This window comes from Drosophila suzukii (genome assembly GCF_043229965.1).
Source record: "Drosophila suzukii chromosome 2 unlocalized genomic scaffold, CBGP_Dsuzu_IsoJpt1.0 scf_2c, whole genome shotgun sequence".
NCBI classification, from domain to species: domain Eukaryota; kingdom Metazoa; phylum Arthropoda; class Insecta; order Diptera; family Drosophilidae; genus Drosophila; species Drosophila suzukii.
Genome location: NW_027255896.1, coordinates 17,198,621 through 17,203,840, shown reverse-complemented (window position 1 = coordinate 17,203,840; position 5,220 = coordinate 17,198,621). Strand labels below are relative to the sequence as shown.

At 39.8% G+C, this 5,220-nt stretch overlaps 1 long non-coding RNA gene across 1 annotated transcript; it reads right to left on the bottom strand.

Annotated features, from left to right (window-relative positions):
• Positions 1 to 3,064: 3,064 nt before the first annotated feature.
• Positions 3,065 to 3,657, bottom strand: LOC139354197 (uncharacterized). Its single transcript, XR_011605304.1, has 2 exons — positions 3,286 to 3,657; positions 3,065 to 3,231 (listed from the first exon to the last, which is right to left on the bottom strand). It is a non-coding gene; the product is annotated as an uncharacterized lncRNA (long non-coding RNA).
• Positions 3,658 to 5,220: the final 1,563 nt, after the last annotated feature.

Genomic DNA, 5,220 nt, shown 5'->3' with positions numbered 1-5,220 from the left:
TAAATTTCAGCTAGCTTTATATAAATAAATAAATAAATAATTACAACAAACAGAATTTTAAATGTTGAATCTTTTTTATTGTTATATATATGTAATTGTTTTTATTTGTTTTGGGCGGCTTCCCTCGTTTGCTCTACGGCTTCCTCCTGCCGCGTTGCTCCGCCATTGGCGCGGTGGTCGCCGCTGGCGTCGCCCTCGGCGCCGACGTCGTCCTGGCGACCAGGAGCGAATTGGCGATTCCGTCGTCGGCGCCGACTCCTCGACATCGCCATTCCGATCCTCGTCACCAGGACGACGTCGGCGCCGACTTGCCGGCTCCCCTCCATCGGCGGAGCGCTCCTGATGCCGCCGACGTGGCGACTCTTCGCCATCCCGCTCCTGGTCTCCAGGACGACGTCGGCGCCGACTTGCCGACTCCTCTCTGTCGGCGGAGCGCTCCTGCTGCCGCCGACGTTGCGGCTCCGTCTGGGAATCCCCCAGATAAAAATTGATGATTGTCTGAAAAATAAATTTTTATTGTTAATATAATTAATAAGTAAAATCAAAAATAAGCTTACGCATTTCATCATCAAAATTTGGCGTGCCAATTTTTATGAACGTTCCGCAAAAAGTGACGGGGATTGTTTTCGGCAGTATGGCAACTCCTCAATAGCAACTAGGGAATTTTTATATTTTTCTAAAATCAATAAAATGTTAAATTCTACCAAACCACTGGCTCGATTTCGATGAATTATACATTTAAATAATCAGGAAATAAATAACAATTAGGCGGTGCATACACATCACAATAAAGATTTGATATAAAAAATATATATTTTTGAATATTTGGCGGCCAAAAGTATTCGATTGGCTCATTAAGTGCTGTAGGTCGTAGCCTGGCACTTGGCGATATATCGATTAATAAATGTCTTGGCTGAATTCGCTTTCTCGCTGGTCTGGACAGTGTGACCGCGTGGCAAAAGCCATAATTGAAAATACTTGAATTTCTCGAAAACTGTGGGTTTGAATTGCCTGTAATTAACTCAGAAATTAGCTATAAAGATGCCCCTTCGAATGCGATACCGTGCAATTTGGCACAACCTCTGTGAGAGTTGTATGATTTAATTAAAGTTTGCATATACATTTTGATGGTTGATGTCACGGGTGCATACGATTTCTCGCTGGTCTGGACAGTGTGACCGCGTGCGAATAGCCATAATTGGAAATACTTGAATTTCTCGAAAACTGTGAGTTTGAATTGCCTGTAATTTATTCAGAAATTAGCTAAAATGATGCCCCTTCGAATGCGATACCGTGCAAGCTGGCACAACCTCTGTGAAAGTGGTATAAAGTTATATAAAGTTAGCGTCGAATGATTGTCATGGCTAAGCTATTTACATTGTGGTTCATGTCTTAGTATCCAATGGTTCAGTTTCTGGATTAAACGGCCTTTTATTAACCTTTTTAACACCCCCAACTGTAAAGCAATTTTCTCAAAATCTGTGGGTTTGATTTTGATAAAATTTTCACAGAACACTCCTTAGATTATCCCCTATCTTCCCATGTACCGTGCATGTTGGCACAACCTCTAGGAGTGGAGCCGTAGGTAATTTCATTTTTGCCCCCTTTTTTGTATGGTGAAAATCCGAGGTTGCGTCACTGTTAGGCAATTTTCTCGAAAACTGTGGGTTTGATGAAACTTTCAGAAAAGAAGCTTGAATTAAGCTTGGCTTATCGTGCATATTGGCACAACCTCTGTGAGGGGAGCAGTTAACAAAATTGTGGGACACGATTTTTCAAATGCATTTTTGAAATTTTAATAGGCCTCAGATGTGTCCCAAACCTACCTAGATCGATAGATCTTTTCTTTCTAAACAATTAAGCATTTTAGATTTTTCGATTTAGTCCCCAAATAGCGAGACAATTTAAAAATAAAAAGCGCCCCCATGTTCCAAATTCCGCCATTAAACTTTCGTTGCTAACAGGCCGACGCTAATTTGACGGACATTACAAGGCTAACGCTTTTCGTCGTGTCAGTTTTTCAGCGCGGTACTCAGATGAGCTAAGGAAATACCAGAAAAAAAAACCAGATTTATGTATTGAATTTCGATGACCGCCGTAGGGGTAAATTCACAGAATAGTTAAAGTGCTGTAGGAAATCCACCAGAGAGTCCCAGTGGGAAGGAACATGCCGGGTGGGACTTCGCTCTCTACATGGACATCCTGCCGGGCGCGTCCTCCGGCTCCCACTTCCTCAAGGTCCAATATGCCCATTGGGACTTGGAGCTGGACCACGGTGGCTTGGAAAAGATGGCGAAGCATCCGTGGGACGAGAAGGAAGCTTAAAATTTCTAATTTACATAAATAAAAACATTCGTTGATAATTTCATTAATTTTTATTTTAATTTATTTGTGCACCAGCAGACTCTTCTTTTTTAAATTTCTCCAATTGATTTGTTTTCCGTTTGGCAACAAGCCCAGCAGCTTGACAGTAAGACCATGCCACATGCACTGCGGGTGAACTTTGAAAACTTCGGTCAGACTACAAAGATTACGATTTTTCGACTAGTGAAACTCTTAGCCGTTGCTGGTATATTTTAGTATTTTTTCTTCCCTCGGAATATTAAATAAGATCAAAAGAACCCTTCAGTTCCAAAAAAAAAAGTTTCACTTGTGAATCACCTTGTGAATCCCGTGGGACATGTCCTCATGCACAAGTGAAGAACAAGTGACGCTCCATATAGAAAATTGTATGGGATGTCCGCATTTTCACAAGTGAAAATTCAAATGAAAATTTTTCGAAGTCCTACGGGATTTCACTTGTTCCTTATACTCATTTTTCGTATGGCCTGTCACGTGCCGGTGACTCGTCCCAAGTGAATCACTTGGGAAAATCAGAATTTTTCCTTGAGTTTTCACTTGTGAAATCACTTGCAAGGGACACGTCACAAGTGAAACACTTGGGAAAATCAGAATTTTTCCTTGAGTTTTCACTTGTGAAATCACTTGCAAGGGACACGTCCCAAGTGAATCACTTGTGAAAATCAGAATTTTTCCTTGAGTTTTCAATTAAAAAAATATAGAATTTAATTCATTTCATTTTAATTCATTTTAATTATATGGTACTATTTAGATTTTCAAAAATTGTACAATTATTGTTTCTGTTTTTTTGCTTCGTAAGCTTATTTTTAACGTTAGACATCGCCGTTCTTAAACCTTTGTCCGGGTCCTCTGAATCCTTGGCCAACGCTCCTGAAAAAACATATGTTTAAAAAATGCGTTTTATTTGTTTAATTGTATATTTACCTTTTATAGCTTGTTGCATTTTAATTTTTATTGGCACAAAACATTTCGTCATCCACTTTCGGCTAACGGAACCCATTGAATACCTTCAAAATTTACGTACTTTAAACTAAGATCAATGCACAACATCTTAAACTTAATGTAGCACTTACCTGACTTTATTATATTAACTAAACGATTAAAGTAACTCTGCTGCGCACCATTAAAATGGATGCTTCCCTTTCAATCACTCAAACAGAATGCACCAAGTCTTCTCACCCCTTTACTAGATTTCTTTTGTTTTCTCTTCGCTGTTGGCGCGTGCCACTGCACCTATACCCTTTCTAAAGTAAAATATATCCGACTATATAGTTTTTACTTCTTGAGTAAAAAATACAATACGATTTCTTTTTAAATGTTAATACTTAAATGTTTTAAATACTTAAATCAATTTTAACGGACTAAGTTTCTAAAACTTAACTATAAAATTATATTGTAATAAGAATGTATAATAAGTAAATATTACATTATAAGTAAATTCAATTTACTAAATTTTACTATAATCAAATAGTTTACTTTTATAAAACAATATTAGTTGTTTTTTTCGATACACAATAATGCTCCTAAAAAATTAGGGCATTCACATGTCGCTTCTCCACGAAAATTTTTCCGCCGAAATATTAGTCGCTAGCCGAACATAACGGAGAGACGCAAAAAAAAATAACGGACCAGCCGAAATTTGTCACAGCGTTTTAGGCACAAAAAAAGCTTTTTGCCTTGAGCCATGTCACCGCGTCCCTACTGCATAACTGAAGGGAATGTACTGGTACTAGATAATCAACAAATAGCATCCTCTGGCCAACAACTTGTTGGCATATTCTGGTATTTGTTTTGGTATTTCTTAAATAAAGGCGAAGTAAGGGGACTGTAATACATATTTGGTACTTTTTCCCTAAAATTATTTCAAAGGCAAAAATAATACTAGCACTCAAAAAATACCAAACTCGATTCCAATTATACCATATTACAATATACATATACCAAAAAGGATAAATACCATAGTTTTTTTCCACGGGTGATATACAAACTCCTTCATCACCGTTTCTAATCCGTATTATTCGGTTTACTTCCGCAAAGTAACCAGGTCGGTCCGTGCTCCAATTTCTATTTCTTCCGAGCCACGACTCTTTTCTTGTCGACACCTCGTTCCACCGTTCCAGAAGTGGTCAAAATTTTCTATTTAAATAAAGCGAGCATATTCTGACCCAAAAGGTGTCCACTTGCATGTTCGTTGGAAGTGATAACAACAAGATATCTATTCCACCTGCAGTAGTCCCAGGCATATCCGTAGATCCGTCCACACCCGAACTAACTGGTAAGTCCTCGTCGCCCCGAAAAGCGGTCACCCGTGCAAACGTCAAAATGGCATTAACAGCTTTCCGGATTGCTCTAAACAAATTTATTGAGGTCTCAGATCGACTGAGTGAATTTGAATCCACTCCTTCGCCGATCCCTCCCACTGTTTCCATGCTTAACATTCGCCGCAAAGAAATATGCGCGTTATGGACCGCATCAAGGCAGAGAACGACAAATGCACCGGGTGCATAGCAGAAGCCGGAGACAATGCAGCTGATAGTTTGCCAATTCTTAAAGCTAAATTCGGCTACTGCTATTCCGTTTACGAGAGATGTGGGGCTAAGATCGCGGATATGATAGCCAAAGCTCCCCAAGTTCAAGCTGTTCCTATCCAGTCCTACATTTCCTCTGGCTGTCGACTGCCTCCGTGCGATTCCGAGGTTTTCACCAGAGACTGCCTGCGCTGGCCGACCTTTAGGGATCTGTTTACGGCCATTTATATAAACAATCCAAGGCTGACGCCAGTCGATGCACACACTATAGTTTCGAACTCCGCCCAGCCTGGGTTAACCTAACTGAGCGTTTCGAAAACTAGTGGTTGTT